Source organism: Euprymna scolopes, chromosome 1, assembly GCF_053919585.1.
Source record: "Euprymna scolopes isolate OS-2025 chromosome 1, ASM5391958v1, whole genome shotgun sequence".
Classification (NCBI taxonomy): domain Eukaryota; kingdom Metazoa; phylum Mollusca; class Cephalopoda; order Sepiida; family Sepiolidae; genus Euprymna; species Euprymna scolopes.
In genome coordinates, this window is record NC_136482.1 from 81958422 (window position 1) to 81975790 (window position 17369).

At 34.2% G+C, this 17369-nt stretch overlaps 1 protein-coding gene across 10 annotated transcripts in view; it reads left to right on the forward strand.

Moving 5' to 3' along the window:
- Positions 1–17369, forward strand: part of LOC145243562 (putative phospholipid-transporting ATPase IIB) — a 392356-nt gene that overhangs the window by 256605 nt on the left and 118382 nt on the right. The window contains exon 1 of one of the 10 annotated variants that reach the window (XM_080107146.1): positions 10678–11272. The exons of the other annotated variants lie outside the window; for them this stretch is intronic. The gene's annotated coding sequence lies outside the window, so the exon portion shown is untranslated. Of the gene's footprint in view, positions 1–10677; positions 11273–17369 lie in introns of those variants that run through there. 10 annotated transcript variants of the gene reach the window in all.

A 17369-nucleotide genomic window follows, 5' to 3' on the forward strand; every position in this document is an offset into this window, starting at 1 on the left:
AACCATGATGCTTAATATTTGCATTTTAAACTTCAATTCAAGCCGTTATGTATAAACAATAATTTAATAAAATCAACAGTAAGTTCTGTACAGTGCAATGTACATTATAATATATTGTGGACTAAATAAATGCAGGGAGGCATGTGAAGATTCCTCCACGTGCATCACAGTGGGTCATTGTAGGAAGGCATGTGAAGATTCCTCCGAGTGGACTGGTTCTCCAACTATAGCAGGTAATCAATCAATTTGATTGAAAAATGTGTGATTTCACCAATTTCGGTGACAATAAAAATATGGGAGTGTGAAACATTCATTGATCGTCATTCAATCCCAGGCAACATCGGGTCTCCCTGCTAGTCCTCTCTATTGCCTATGTGGTACCAGTTTTCGAGAACTCTGAACTCATTACACTGACAAGTAGCATATCACACTCATGCATTGTAGAGGTTTCCAAATATCAGAAAACTTTCTAAAATGTAATTTAAATGTAATAAAGACAAGTATCTCATGGCACGACTTCCCATTTCGGGTGCCTTCATAGATCTGGTTCCTAATTCACATTAGTCCTTTACATTTCAGTGGCAGTGTGCCTTGCTTAGAAATTATATCAAGTTGACAAGGAAGTTCTTGTGGTTTTTAAGTTTTAAATTCAGATGAACATATCTCAGCTCAAACAAAAACATCAGAATTAACACACTTTTGCCAACACAAAACAAGTGCATTTATGCCATTAATGTAAAAGTCTTGCCTTCTGGTGGAGATGAAGTTGCTAAAGACGTTTTTGATATCACTTGGGTTTTTGAAGCATTTCTTACACAGAAAGTTGTCAAGATGCTTGAAAAAGTGGTAGTCGGTAGATGAGAGGTCTGAAGAGTATCGCGGATGAGGCAGAGTTTTGTAGCCCAATTAGTTCAACTTCTGCAGAGTTGGTTTAGCAATGTGTGGTCAGGCATTGTCATGGAGGAGAATTGGGCCTTTTCTGTTGACGAATATTGGGTGTTGGTGTTCAAGTTTCTAATGCATTTCATCCATTTGTTGACAGTACTTTCACCTGCATTAAAAAAAAAAAAACCTAATGGATGAGACAAGTTGCAGACCACCAAACAGTCAGCATGACCTTCTTTTGGTGCAACTCTAGCTTAGTGTCATGGAGCTTCGTCTGTGTCTATCCACTGAGCTGAGTGTCGCAGGTTGTTGTAAAAAAAAAACACTTTTCATTGCAAGTCACAACCCGGTCGAGAAACGGGTGGTTCTTGTTGCATAAAAGGAGGGAAGATGACACTTCATAACGGTGTTTCTTATGGTGGTTGTTAAATTTGTGAGGCATCCATTTATCAAGTTTTTTGTCTTTCCAATCTCTCTCGTGGTTGTAAGTCATTGCATACATGTCTAATTCAAAAATAAGTTCTCGAGGAGTTGTACATGGATTGGCTTTGACTAAGGCTTTTTATTGATTGTTGTCAACATCTGATGGACGACCACTACGGTCATCATCTCCGAGACTGTTGTCGCCACCACAAAATTTCTTAAATCACCATTGTTCTGTGTGTTCAGTAGTGGTTCCTAGGCATAACGCTTTGTTGATATCATGGTTTCAGCAGCTTTTTGGTCTAGTTTGAATTGAAATAAGAAAATTGTATGAATTTTTCCATCTTGTATTCAACATTCTGAAAAGACAATTGTTTTAAAACGATTGTAATTTAAACGATTAGAGATTGAGCAAAATATGCTCTGTAAAATGATATATAAAATAAAGGTATTGTAACAAAAACTTATTTGGAAATACATCATTTAAAATCAAAACTAAAAATTCTGCAAGAACTTTCTCATCAACTTAATATATCCACACACACACACACACACACACACACACACACACACACACACACACACACACACACAGACAGACAGACAGACAGACAGACAGACACAGAGAGAGAGAGAGAGAGAGAGAGAGAGGTGAAATATACCAATCAGAACTTCTAACATAAAGTAAGATTTATTCAGTTGGAAAAATTTATTTTTACAATTGGATTTGGAACACTACCTTGCATGTTCATGTGAAAGGCTAAACGAATGAACTTTTCAAATTTTTAAATACAATGTGAAGCTTATTCCATTTAAGTTAATTTCTAAAGACAAACCATTTTCCTTATTATTTAATTGGCATAATTACCTTTTATTTAAAGGCTGATACTCTTTGATAGACTAGCAGGCTGCCTGACATTACCCGGTCATAAAACACACTTAAATATGATATTTTGATTAATGCAGATTTCGTATTTATTATTATACTATATTGGACTCAATATGTGATAATGATTTAAAAAGTTTAAAAAATGACACATGCGCCACCAACAAGAATCGAAACCAAAATGTTTAGCTTACAATTTACTTTTTCCTTTGACGTTAATGCCTGAGCTATGAAGATGTTTGCTGTGAGGCTAAAAATCAAAACCTGAACCAATAGCTATTACGGTATGCATGCGTATTTGTAATGGCGTCGTTCGACCTTCACCTGACCAATTCCATTTTTTTTAATTTTCACACTTTTGTACCGATTTTCCTTGGCTAAAACACAAATGTAAAGTTTCGCATGTTATATTTTCTTTTTAAATAAATAGAAAAAGGAGACAAAAAAAAAAAACTTTGTTGTAGGAGTGTAGATTTGTTGATATTTTCTGATCTGCTGTATTAACTTAGATTGGGTCACAGCACATTTGTACCAAAAGAAACATGCTTAATTTATTATAAAAAACATGTTCATAAGTATAATTTTGAATCAAGAAAGAGGCATGTTCATTTCCAAAGATTTTAAACCAATTGTTAGAAATCAAAATAGAATTTCTATAAAAATAAATGTATAAAACAGGCTGAAATAGAAATTCACTATAAGTTTGAAAAAATTTAATTTAAAAAAAAAAAAAGACGTGATTACATGTGCACAATTGTTAAGTGGCAATTATTACTTTTTTCTTGGCCATAGAAAATAAGCATTGTGGTCTTTTGTTTGATTTGATAACCAAAATGAAAAACTTATTATTGGAGCCTTGTAAACTGTGCTAATTCTTAAAATAAAAATGAATGAGTTAGTGGTAAAAAGAAACAGCAACGAAAAACATTTAAAACTTTTGAGTGGGGGATCACTTTACATATAAATTTAATATACAATTTTCAGATGGCAATAAATACTGACTCTGGACCAGATAGCGTTTTTAAGAACAGATTTTACAAATGTTATTCGGTCTGGATGTGCACCACCACATAACTACCTGTTTACTCAAAAGTGAGTGTTCATTTTATGTTCAATTTAAGTGAAAGTAATCACTCACTCCAAAATTTAAAGAAATATGCATTTTTTATGCCTCCATCTTTTTCAAGATGTTTAGATGTAATTACATAATCGCTGTAATTTTATTTTTATTTCATTTATTTATTTACTTTATGTATGTATGTGTAAAATAGCAAAGTGTACCAGACTACAGTTTATTAAAGCTTTTTTACATTTCTTACCTGATTCATAATGAACATATTTGCTACTGTTTGCCCCTCTCCTTCATAAATCTTTATAGAATATATATGCTAGCATTTCAGCCCGGCGTTGCCCGGGTGTTTGGAGGTGTATGTTGAGCAAATAAAAAAAAAAAAAAGTGGTAGTAGAAAGGCAGGCTCGAACCCGTACCGCGAAGGAGCAAAAGAATGGGGAAAAAAATGTGACGTCTGTAGTGGACCGGGATATAATACCCTAGCTCGCCACAAGAAAATAATGAAACGAATGGAATTGAAGGAAACAAAGACACAATTGATGGATAAGATAAACGTCATTTATTTGCTGTTGAAAGAATGAAAGTTTTATTTATAACGTGTTCATGTCCGCGCGTGTGTAACCAATGTTCGTTGCGGGGTTGGTGTTGTAGAAGAATAGGAAATGTGTGTTCATCTCACTATCGTTTGTTCGCGCGTGGGAAGAGAAATGAGTGTTGTAGTGGAAATGAGAATCATAGTCCAGTGTGTAGACAAAGAAGAGGATATGAGAGTCGACATCAGTTAGTAGTCAGCTACGCGAAGGTGTTCTCAAGGACCAGTAGTAGATAGAGAGAGAAAGAGTGTGAATGTGTACGTACGGTCTGTTAGCTCGTGCCCCATACATAGTAGTAAGTGGGCGTGACGCGCGCGCACGCACGCACGCGCGCGCCTCCCAAAAGGGAGGCAGCTGGTTAGCCCAACCTCTCTGGTCGAGAGTTGGTCCTAAAAAGGGTTAGAAACAGCTTTTCTCTTTGTTTTATACTCGTTTCCGGTGGTCATTTGCGCATGTGTATAATTCCTTAGAAAGCAGAAGTGACGTCGTCCATGTGTGCGTTCGTGTGCGCGTGTGTGAGTACATATGTGTGCGTTAGCGTGTGTGTATATACCATGAATGTGGGTGTAATTACGCGAACGTGAATATGTGTACATGTGTGACGTGGGCGTGTATGTTTGTGTGCGCGTATGTATATGACATAGTTTGAAATGTGAATGTGTGTTTTTGTGTGAGCCTTGAAAAAGGCTCGTACAATACTCCCCTTCCTAGGAAAAAAAAATACATGCAATGTATATATATATATATATATGTATATATATATTTTTGTGAGTAATGTTTTCGACAGTTGATTTTTTTTTGTCCTGTTTTTTTTTTTTTGTTGTTGGTGTGGTTGTTTGAAAATAAAAAAAGCGTCGAAAAGAACGGAATGTCAAAAACGGAGTGTGTTCGTAAAAAAAAAGTATTTACTTACGCGTGGAAAATGCGTTTACTCTTTTTTAGGCTGACGTGTGTTTGGTTTTTGTTGTGTACTGACATGTGCAAAGAGTTGCTTCGACAGAGAAGTGAATTGTTCGTTTGGAAAGAAAATTTTTTTGTTTCGTGGTAACGTCGTGTGTGTGTCCAGTTGACGGTATCTTCGCAAGTGAGTCTGCGGATATGTGTGCATCGTTTGGACTGGCACTAGTCGTGCATTCGTTCTTGTTGAACGGGGTTTGGTTGCCGTTGTCTTCGCATGTGCGTCTGTGGTAGTGTGTGTACATTGTCTGTACGGGCGTTTGTTGTGTATTCGTTCGTGGTTGCCGGCTGTCAACGAAACTTCCAAGTTTTGAGTTTATCAGCGTGCGTGGTGCATCTCAACTCGTATTGTTGATTCAACTTTTTCCTATATGTTGATAGGGATGTCCTGTTTCTTTGTTGTTGCGTCTGCTGTGCTGGAGGAAATTGCATAGGCCTATGTGATCTGCTCCTCGCGTTTGTTACAGGGTAATGTCAGGAAACGTGAAAATGTTTATCGAGCTCAAATTTGTTTTTAAAATTCGGTAAGAAGTGTACAGCTCCGTGTTCGTTTTCTGCCGAGTCTGACGAGGGTTTCGTCATTGTTGTTCGTTGAGGTACTTGTCAGTAGTAGGTAACTTTTTTTCCTTTGTTGAAAAGTTTGTTTTTTTCTTTATCAAATAAAACGCGCGTCTTGCTCAAAACAATTAATTTCAAAAAAGGTAGGGTCGCCATGCTTGTTCGTTTTCGCGTCATTCGGGCAGCAGTTTGTTGTGGACTTGTGGTATAGGAGGCAATGCTTGTTCGTCTCGTGTTCAGTTGTCATCATTTTGTGGTGGTGGTGCGAATTAGGAAAAACAAATTGTCTCGAGGAAGAAACGAACATGTTAAATTGAATTAAACGAACAGAAATTTCTTTCGTGAAAGAAACAAATGAAAGAAAAGGGTACCACACGTGGTTAGTTTTGCGTGCGTCTCTCGCTGTTCACTGGTGAGAAGAAAAGTGTATTTTTTTGGCGTGCGTCTCTTGTTGTTAGCTGGTGAGAAAGAGTCTATATTTTGCCGTGCGTCTCTCGTTAGCTGGTTTATTGTTGTAGAGAGAGAGTCTGTGTGTGTATGAGTGTTTCATTCAACCTCATCCATTTCATTTTAAAATAACGGGGTCACCATAAAATGTAGATAGAATGGACCGTATGGAAATAAAGACTCCGGTGTTGGTGGATAGAATGAATGTTTGAAGTAATAACATGTGTTCATGTCCGCGTGTGTGTAACCAATGTTCATTGCGGGGTTGGTGTTGTAGAAGAATAGGAAATGTGTGTTCATCTCACTATCGTTTGTTCGCGCGTGGGAAGAGAAAGGAGTGTTATAGTGGAAATGAGAATCATAGTCCAGCGTGTAGACAAAGAAGAGGATATGAGAGTTGACATCAGTTAGTAGTCAGCTACGCGAAGGTGTTCTCAAGGACCAGTAGTAGATAGAGAGAGAAAGAGTGTGAATGTGTACGTACGGTCTGTTAGCTCGTGCCCCATACATAGTAGTAAGTGGGCGTGACGCGCACGCACGCACGCACGCGCGCGCCTCCCAAAAGGGAGGCGGCTGGTTAGCCCAACCTCTCTGGTCGAGAGTTGGTTCTAAAAGCGTTAGAAACAACTTGTCTCTTTGTTTTATACTCGTTTCCGGTGGTCATTTGTGCATGTGTATAATTCCTTAGAAAGCGGAAGTGACGTCGTCCATGTGTGCGTTCGTGTGCGCATGTGTGAGTACATATGTGTGCGTTAGCGTGTGTGTATATATCGTGAATGTGAGTGTATGTACGCGAACGTGAATATGTGTACATGTGTGACGTGGGCGCGTATGTTTGTGACATAGCTTGAAATGTGAATGTGTGTTTTTGTGTGAGACTTGAAAAAGGCTCGTACACGTCTTTGCTGTTATGACCACCGCCAAACCGGAAATGACGTAGGTTTAAATTAAAGCTAAACAATCAAAAAGAGGGGATGACTTTCGACAATATCGGTGAAAAAAAAGCGACTCCTTCCTGTAGAAAAGTGCCCAGTTAAGGGTGAAGAAATTAATGTTTTTAGCCAATTTTTCGATATTTGTTGTCTGAAAGGTCGAGCTTAAAAACGATACTGATCTTGGTAAAATCCGTCGCTTCTGTCCAAAGTTTTAGGCAGACATGCAAACATACATTTATATATTGATAGCTCAAATTTTCGACCCAAACCGATTAAAAAGCTTGCCCTATCTCTGAATACCCTTTATGTAAAATTTCAAATGTGTAGACCAGAAATTTTCTGAGTAATTTAGTAGAGACCGAATAGTCAAATTTTTTAAAACTTTGACCCCTATTATGACCTCTTAACATTTATTGTTTATGGCTCAAATCAAGTTATTAAGTTAGATCCATGTCCAAGGAACCCATATCTAAAATTTCAAGTGTTTAGACCCAAAATTGTCAGGAGTTTGGTAGAGTTCTCAAAGGTCAAAGAATTGAATTTTGACCCCTTAACAGCCAAATTTCTGTCCGAAAATTGATTAAAGATTTTCCCAAATCTCAGTACCCTGAACATCAAGCAATTTAGAACTTTAAATTTGTTGCATTTTCAATACTTAAAAAAAATTAGAATTTTATTTTAGTACAGGAAGTACAGTCTATGATCAATAAATACAATTGAACCCATTTGTAAACAATTTAACTTACCATCACTATTCAAAAAGGGACTCGGACGACCTGTTCTAAAAGACTATCCTTGAAGTATTAAACAGCAGCAGCAAGCAAAGGTGTAATTTAGCGTTACATGTTGGCACGAAGGAAAGTGGAAATAAATACGAAAAAAAGATGCAACCGTGAGAATCAAGTTTCACTATTTGAAATGGAATTTTTTTTTTTTTTCTTAAATAACGGTTTGATGTTTGAGATCTGGAATCCAGGGATGATGCAATTTGCTAACAAAAAGGCTGTATACCCAGGAGTCTTTACTTTTATCCACCCTTTTAAACTATGCGGTTTGCAAGACGATTTACATATAATAAATAAATATGTAAATAGTTTTTAAAACTTGGAATCTTTTCTAAGTTTATAAAATCTCTTCACTCTCAATTTTTATTTTTTTTTATATAGAAGGAAAAATGCGCTTCATTAACTCAAAGTCTAGATTAGCATATTGCTACCCTGATATAGGTTAGATTGGTAATGTCGTTAAATAGGAATTGCGGGTGATATCAGAAAAATGAGGCATTAAAAATGTTTAAAAAAATTTTTTTTTTTATCTTAAACATTATTACACGAGGAGTTATTTCGTGTAAAAAGTTCGTTTATTATACCCATCGAAACTCGAGAAATGCACAATTAAAAAATGTGTAAACATTGAATAAGCAAAAAACTCAACATGGCTGCCATTTGCCATTTTCGTTGCCCAAATAGCAGCCTTGACTTTGCGATTCTACATAAATTATTTTCCATTTTAAATTAAAAGTAAATTTTACTAAAAAAAAAAGGTTATTTAAAAATTGCTTAAATTATTTGTTAATCTAAAGTATAGAAGAAATTTAATTTAAAATAAAAATTGTTTAACTTATTTTTTCATGTTTTTTTTTTCTTCTTCTCGTGTTTATTCTACATAAGTAAAAATACAAGTTATTTAAATTATCATGAAATGCGCGTAATGTAGCAAAGGATTTTGTCGAATTTATTTGTGCCACTCACTCCCTCCACATAAATTCATGAAGATACGAACTAAACAGATTCATTGAAGTCCCGTCGATTCGTTTTGTTTCAACTCAACGTCAAGGCTGCTTGGTCTACAAAAATGGCAAGTGGCAGTCATGTTGAATTTTTGCTTATTCAATGTTTACACATTTTTTAATCGTGCATTTCTCGAGTTTCAATGGGTAAAATAAATTAACTTTTTACATGAAATGACTCCTCATGTAAAAATCTTTAAGATAAGAAACATTTTGAACGCCTTATTTTTCTCATATCACCCGCAAACCCTATTTAGCAATATTATCGTTAATGTTTGTTTTTATTATTATTTATTTATTTATTTTTATTATGAAAACCCCATTCAATTAAAGGTTGAATGCTTCCGCATTTCGGTAAAACTTGCCGAGAACCCTGTTTTACGGTTGTTATAAAAGTGGAACGGACATTTAAATTTCGTTCCGTTTTAATCTTTTCATTTTTTTAACTTGCCCCCCAAAATTGAGCAATCGTACTTTTTATCTACATATCTATAAAAGTGAAATTGTCTGTCTGTGTGTATACATTCCCCTACCAAACTACTCTGTCAATTTTCAGTCTACATACTCGTGATTTGACATAAGAAGTATTGAGATTTTGGGAAATCTTTTTAATCGGTTTTCGGCCAGGAATTTGGCTGTCAAGGGGTCAAAGTTCAACGATTTGACCTGTGAAAATTCTATCAAACTCCTCCGCCAATTTTCGGTCTAAACACTTGAAATTTTAAATGTAGCTTCCTTGGACATGGATCAAACTTTTTAACTTGATTTGAGCCCCAAACAATAAATGTTAAAGGGTCAAAATCGGGGTCAAAATTAAAAAAAAATTGACCTCTGCGGTCTCTACCAAATTACTCAACCAATTTTTTGTTTAAACTTTTGAAATTTTACATAAAATGCATTCAGGATTCAGACATAGGGCAAGCTTTTTAATCGTTTTCTGGCCGAAAATTTGGCTACCAAGGAGTCAAAGTTCAAAAGATTTGACCTTTGCGTTCGCTAGCAAACTATTCAACCAATTTTGGGTCTAAACATTTGAAAGTTTACATAAAGGGTATTCAGACATGCAGCAAGCTTTTTAAATCTGTTTTGGGGCGAAAATTTGGCTGCCAAAAGGTTAAAGTTGAAAGAGTCAATTTTTGCAGACTCCATCAAACTCCTCTGCCAATTTTATGTCTAAACATTTGAAATTTTAGATGTAGGTTACCTGGTCAGGAGTCAAACTTTTAAATATATATATGCACATAAAGTTATGAACAGTACACCCCGAGCCAAGTCGGGCTGAACCAAGACCGTCTTAAAGAAGGCCACGGCTGAACTGCTAATAAGATTTGTTTTTTAATAAATTTTTTTAATAAAATTTTAACAAAAATTTAGCTTTTAAACGAAAAAAGTCAATTTGATATACCTTTCTTTGGTATTTTTTTTTTTTTTTTTTTTACATGTCCAACTCACTGTTCACACTGGAAATGTCGACTTTTAGAAGTTTTCTGATATGCTTACAACGAATACCCCCCCCCTCATGTTAGGAACGGCTTTAGGGATAGACACCCAGCAACCTAGAAAAGTTGACATGTCGAATGTTAACGGTGAGTTGGACGTAAAACGGAGTGAAAATTAAATTTTCGTTCCATTTTTAAACAACCCTAAAACAGAGCGTTCTCCGCAAGTTTTATCTGTTCAAATAATGTTATGTTATTGGGTTGATTTAGTGTGTGTTTTGATTTTACCAATAAGTTTCTTACTTGCCTCCCAAGAGGGCAGAGTTAGACACAAGGTCGGTTTTTAATGTAGGGAAAATCCAGTTTCCCCAAAAGAGGCATTTTGGATAGGGGGAAAAAATAAATAAAATTGCCTCAGTTTAGAAGGATTTGTCCTCCACTAATCGAGGAAAAAAAAAGGTGCAGATTACGCGAAACTTTATCAATTCTTTGAATTGTCTATCCCTTTTCCGAGTGGAATTCTTCAAATACAAAAATAAAATGAAGTGTCTTTTATAGATATTAAAACAAAATGAGTTTTATATAATCTAATGAATGACCAAGAAAAAAGCGAAGCAAAAATGAAAGTAAAAAAAAACCCAAAACAAGTTAAATAGTAAGTTAAAAAAAAAAAAAAGAAAGTAAGTCACGCAAAGACAAGAAACACACACACACGAGCCGTGGTTACAGAAAATTACCATAATTCTGCTTTTAACAACTCATAGCAAAAAAAAAAAAAAAAAAAATTCTTTAGAAACACCAACAACGAATTATTTTTAGTTAAACGAAGTCGAATCGACACTTGACTCCCTCAGCTAATTTAAAATATAATGCCACATATCATTTCCACGTGTTGTTGATATATATATATATTAATTATAATTTTTTTTTTTATTCGGCCATTTTTCTTAAGTGTGTCAGTTAGTTAAGCTCAGTGTTGTGCAAACTTTCACGGACAGCTGTTACCTTTTAACCCACCGAGCTAGTTCCGATTTCACACCCTTTTCGCTCACACGTTTAATTTGGAGAAGAAAAAGAAGTAGAATAAAGCACTGAACAGTTGTTTGGACCCATTTTATTGTATAAAGAGGCTAATAATTGCAGTCGACAGAAAATTTCAGCTCTCATCTAAATATTGGAATATTTAAAACAATTTTTTTTTTTTTTGAAAACGGTGATGAGTGACCCACGTTTCTCGGAGAGTTTCTTTTCGGATCTACCTCAGTGATGTGGTGTGCCAAGGCGATTGGTTAAGTCTCTTTTTTCCTCTCCTTTTTTTAAAATTTACCCTTTTATTTATTTATATACATGTCGCTAACAATAATATAAAGCAATAACGGTAATTTGCAGGTTGGTCTTTTAAATAATTTCAGTTATTTTTTTTTTTTTTATTTAATTCATAATTTTATGATACTTTTGCAGTTTACCAACAGTGCTGGGGATGTTGGGCTGGACTGCTGGAATAATTTATTTAGAAACACATTCTTAACATGGGGGGGGGCTTAAAGTATTCTGTACTTTCACCTAACAATTTTATAAGCAAATCATACCGTAAAAATTGAATTTAATTTGAAAATCACATCTAAAAATAATACGGTTCGTAAACTACAGAAGTGTCATTTTATGTTACAATTTTTAAATGAGGGCTCATAACTTGTATTATTTGAACCTGAACCACCATTTTCACGACGTGTTGTCAAAAGTAACCCTCGACCTTATTAAGCTGCATTTTTTTTTCTCGAACTTCTCAATCTTTATGTCGAACTCTATAATCTATCTATTATATCGTAATCTATAGTGACTTTCTAAATAAACGAATTATTTAATTCGTGCTTTCATTTTGTCAGCCACATGAACTCAAGGCAAGTTGGAAGTGACAATTTTCTAGATGTCGAAGATCCTTACGACAGGGTACAATAACTTGAGAATTAACATAAACATTAACACTTCTATGGTCATTCATGACTAACGGAACGAGCCCCCCCCCCAAAAAAAAAAAAAATTTTAAGTATTCAGTTTAGAATTCCGTATAGGTTCCTGAAGTTGACAAAGATTCTTAGACACCTGAAAAAGGTTTCTGCCTTTAGAATTAATTTTAAATTGTATTTCTTGTTAATGTTCTAAAACAAAATGCCCGTGGGTCACATGACTTGTGTTTATGTAAAATCCGTACTATCGAACTGTATGAAACTGAAACGAAATAGATACATTACAATTTTCGGACAGTGTCAAGATTACCGTAACAAGTTTTAATATTAAAAAAAAAAACAAAAAAAAATTTATAAATAAAATGTGTGTGTGTGAAAATATTTAACTGATAATCTCTTAAATCATTGATCACACAACACTGAAATTAGCGAGAAATAGTAATCATACACCAAGCATGGTTTATATCGAGTAAAATCTTTGTTTGGATGGATGAATAACGCGTACAGAAATATGTCGGCAAATTGGAATGCAAAAATGTTCATTTCAACTTGCCGCATGCGCAAATTCATTCATAGCTTGAAGTGGTTTAATTTAAAATCTTTATCTATCTGTTGATAGCTCAAATGGTAGGAACGCGGCTGAAGCGCTAAATGTTTTGGTTTTGATTCTAGCTGATGGCACCCAAGTCACCCTCTCCCGCTAGTTAATAAATAAAAGGAAGTTGTGGCTACTTATTTTTATGTAACAAAGTTTGCAACATTAACAGCACAAAAATGTAGTCGTTCAAAAAAAAAATGCGCTGATAGTTGCAGCTAATTTTCTACTCTTCCAAAGAGTCTCCTTAGGGGAGTTGGAATTTCCCACATATTAGATTGACTTTATGTCCAACTTTGCTGCAGTAGGAAGTAGGTTAATATCATCCATATTGAATTATTCGGACTACTGTTCTCATCTCGAGTGTTATTTTCACAATGTTTCGGTTGATGTAACCCCCTTGACCTTCTTCAGAGGTATCTTGTCGAACATGGAAACTGCACAGAATTCCTTTATTTAATCCATGTGGGTAGGATACACTCATTCCGTCAGTCATTTTCTTATTTAAATTAAATAAGTGATTCCTGTCGAAATTCTGTGCAGATTTCAGAGTTTGACAAAATATACTTGAAGGAGGTCAGAAGTTACATCGACCGAAATGTGAAAATAACATTTAAGATGAGAACAGTAGTTTCAATAATCCAAATAATACGAATCCTCACTCTCATCTCCAAGTTTCAGAAACCTTGTAAAGGACATATGCCAAATTAATCAACGTTTGTTTCTCTCAACTCTTTTTCTTATATATTTTAAGCACGCAAAATGCATGCTATAAAATATTCTTTAGTTTGGGGATTGAGTGATATTTGAAAATATTGAATTGTTCTATTTAGTCGTAACTAGGCAAGTGATCATCTCTTACAGATTTTGTCTTTTACTCTCATCCTCTCTCACTGTATTTTGTTTAATCCTCCCCCTCTCTTATTTTATACAGTGTCTATCACTTCTCACTTTTATTGCTTGCTCTCTTTGTCTCTGTCTGTCTGTCTGTCTGTCTCTGTCTCTCTCTCTCTCTCTCTCTCTCAACTAGTAGGATCCGGGTAAATTCCACTGAATGAGAAATATATTTAATCAACAATTATGTTTTGATAAAGCTGATATTTTTCTGGATAGCACAAAAGTTACATTTTTGGACAGAAAAACTAGTAACATACAGAAACTATGAGTTTATTAACATTTCTATGAAAGTAATGTTTTAATTGTATTTTAAATATAGAACTGATCCAAATGAAATAATTTCTAATACTCAAAAAGTAATATTGTGCTACATAGTTCAATACAAATAATAAAATCACATTGTAAGAAACAATCTTTAATTTATTCTTTCAGTCCAATATCTCTTGGCAAGCAACATTTTTTTCTCCCGATTCTTCCGTTTTTATGTAATGTTTTGCTGACTTATTTCTTTGCTGAAGAACTGCTGCATATCGAAATTACTAACAGTTGCTTTCTCACACCATTACAACAATGATCATGTATTATTATAATGATATTTGAAAACGAGGCTACATCAAAGGGAGGTCAGTCTCATATTATTGTCAAGGATTGCTAGATTTTTAAAGCTAGTTTTGTGATTTCGGCTTTTTTTGTTTTTTTTTGAAACAGTATAGCCTTCAAAATGTTTTATTTCTTTCAAAGTGTAAAGAAGGAACAAGCAAAATATATAGTCAAAGATGCACAAAAATCAAGATTGAAATCGTCTGTTTTGAACAGAAAAAATATAATTTAAACTGTAACTCGAAAGAGAAAAACATGGCTAATTTTGAATTTTATCTTTTTATTTTTTTACAATTTACAATTTTATTTGGCTTTACAAATTCACCTTTTCTTAATTCAGACGATCTAACCCAAACTTAATGGATGACCCAACGTGTCACATTTTTCTAGTAGTATATAAATAGATGTTTGCATTATTATATATATGCTCCCTTGTTGAATGCTGTGTTATCTTTGTTTTTCTTGTTTGGAAAATAAAATAAAATTGCCTTGTTTGCTCTGGTGTAAACAAAACCATTTTATTAATGAAGAAACGCATAATGGTTTCTGCTATTTTTGCATAAGTGATGTGGAAGACATTAAATATTCTTGAGTGCATCAAGGCCGAATGCCAAAGTGCCATAAAAATAACTTTTCTTGCTACTTCAAAAACAAATAAGTTAACATGAGAAGTAGAGTCTATAGAGTGGCCTGTTTAATTCTATTACAACACATGTTTGAAATACCACACTCTACTTATGACTTCTACATATTTTCAACAGTTGTTGACCATTCAGTATTTTTTAGTCTTCAATATTTTTTAAAAGTGACTGATAAATTGTATTAAGCTTCCTAGATTATAACTCTTGTTGCGAGAAAGTGGATATATCTGCTCAAAATTTTATTACTGTTAATGACAGAAAATGCATTTGTTCTTCACAGGCTTGAAAATAAAAAAAAAGCATCTCCTTATCCTGGGAAAAGTAGATACACCCTTAGTGACTTCCAGACATCGTACCAACCAAGAGGGTGAGAGGAAGTTAGTGTAAGAAGTTGAGCAAACTATCCATCCATTGCTGTCTTTTGGGATGTCAGTTGATGTATTATTGATTTGAATTTGTTTAAAATATGTCTCCTAACAAAATTACTCATTAAAATCAGCTGTTTGTTCTTCCACACACTCGGCTTCCTTTAAAATATCTGATTTTCTTTAGAAAATGAGCTTGAAATCGATATTTTTTCCAAAGTGCTCAATATGAGGTAGAGCTTTAGAAATATATTACAATAGAAAAATGCGAGCACGAAAAGTAATATGGTTAAGCTTAAACATGGAAAAAAAAAGGACAAGATATTCTAGTAAAAAATATAATAAATTTATAACGTAAAATATTGCAGCATTAAGAATTGATTATCTAATGTTAAATTGAATTTAAAAAAAAAATTCTTAATGCTGCAATATTTTAAGTTATAAATTTATTATATTTTTTACTAAAATATCTTATCCTTATCATTTCCATGTTTAAGCTTAACCATATTACTTTTCGTGCTTGCATTTTTCTATTGTAATCCATGATTTTTCTAGGCTTCCAGTAAATTCTTCTTTGTTTAATTTCAGTCTTATTTTTTTGCCCTCATAAACATAACATACACATATGTAATAACAATGTACAGCACTCGTCTGCTATCAAAAAAATCTCCCCAATTATCTCTTTCATTTTTTCTGTTTCACTTACTACTTGTCTTATCACGAGAGCAGTGAATTGGTAGCAACAGTAGTCACTGAAATGACGTGGTTGCTATGGAAACCAGTCATAAAAACGTCACTCACCTCCTTACGTTTTTTTATGATTTTGAACACCGATAAATTCATCATAACTTTTGTTTTACTGAACGGAAATGGAAAAAAATTTTTTTCACAATATAGATGAAAAGGTGATCTATAAAACTGTAATAATTGTTTGAAATTTGGTCGAAAAATGAGTGAGCAGAGAAGCTTTAAAGCAGTTCTAAATGACTAAAACTGCCACTTGACCATATATTCAAACACTATCGTGTTTGAATGATATAAATATTCAAAGTGGTTTATATAGATTGATTTATGTAGATAACTTTTAATGCAATATTTATAGCAGACTAGATTTGTTCATTTTTCTATATAATATCAACAAATTTACATATGGCATAATCATATTGGCACGGTTTCTCGTCAGATCACTAAAGTTACGCAACGTTGAGCCTGGTTAGTATCAGATGGGTGACCATTTGGGAATTTTAGGTGCTGTGTGTGCTCTCCACTTATCTCGCCATTTGTTTCCAGTCGTCGTGTACATACACTTGCCACGGGTATTTAACAGTGTTGACTTAAGAGAGGTGTGCGCACTTCCTGCCACAAAAATTTCACGCACAGGCATCCCTTTGTGGGTATCCATAGTCTGTCAAAGACTGAAGGAGCCCCCCCCCCTTTTAAACAAATTTATATGACCATGTAAATTTATTAATATATCTTGCTCTTCTTTTATTGAGCACTCTTAATAACCTTGTTAAATTCATTAGTTATAACTCTTGAATACCTTTAACTTAATAACTCCATTTGTGTGAATGCCCTGTAGAAATAAAGGTTATAGAATCTAAGTGTATTATGTAAAATTAACCAGTAATGAAAGTATTCCCAAATCTCTGAAGTGCAGTAAGATTTCGTCTGAGTGTTTAGGTGTGGAAATATGAGGGGGGGAAAAACCCACAAAAACCCCCACTAATTTCAATGTATTCCTTCTGCTTGGCATTTTCTTTCAAAATTATTTAACATTTCTAAAGTAAAGGAGGAAGGGATGGCAAGACACTCAGAAAGAATAGTTTTAGCAATGCTCTGAAGGCATCCTTGATTTTATTTGGCTGGTTTCAGTAGTACTCTAGTTGAAAACAAATGCAGATTAGTTTTACATTTGGTAAGTGATATATAGTAATCTAAAAGTGCTTAACATCCTAGATAGAGCAGATGTGTTTAAATACAGTGCTCCTGGAGAGGAGGAAGAATTTTCATCTTTTAACTCTTTGCCCAGAAGCTATAATAGTAATAATATAGTATTATATTTAGTAAGTGGTATAAACTAATCTAAAGTGTTCAATAGCTTAGATAGAGCAGTTGTGTTCATTTGTTGTTGCCTGGGAGTCATCAATATAGAACAAGTCTCCATCAAGCAGGTGTTTTTAAATGTTGCGTTTCCCCAGGACAAAGATTTTCATTGTATCTTGTTATCTATTATATAAATCTCACCTGTCTGTTTAAATGTATGTATGTTTGTATAAAACTTTTGACAGAGATGATGAATTTTCACAAGTATCGTTTT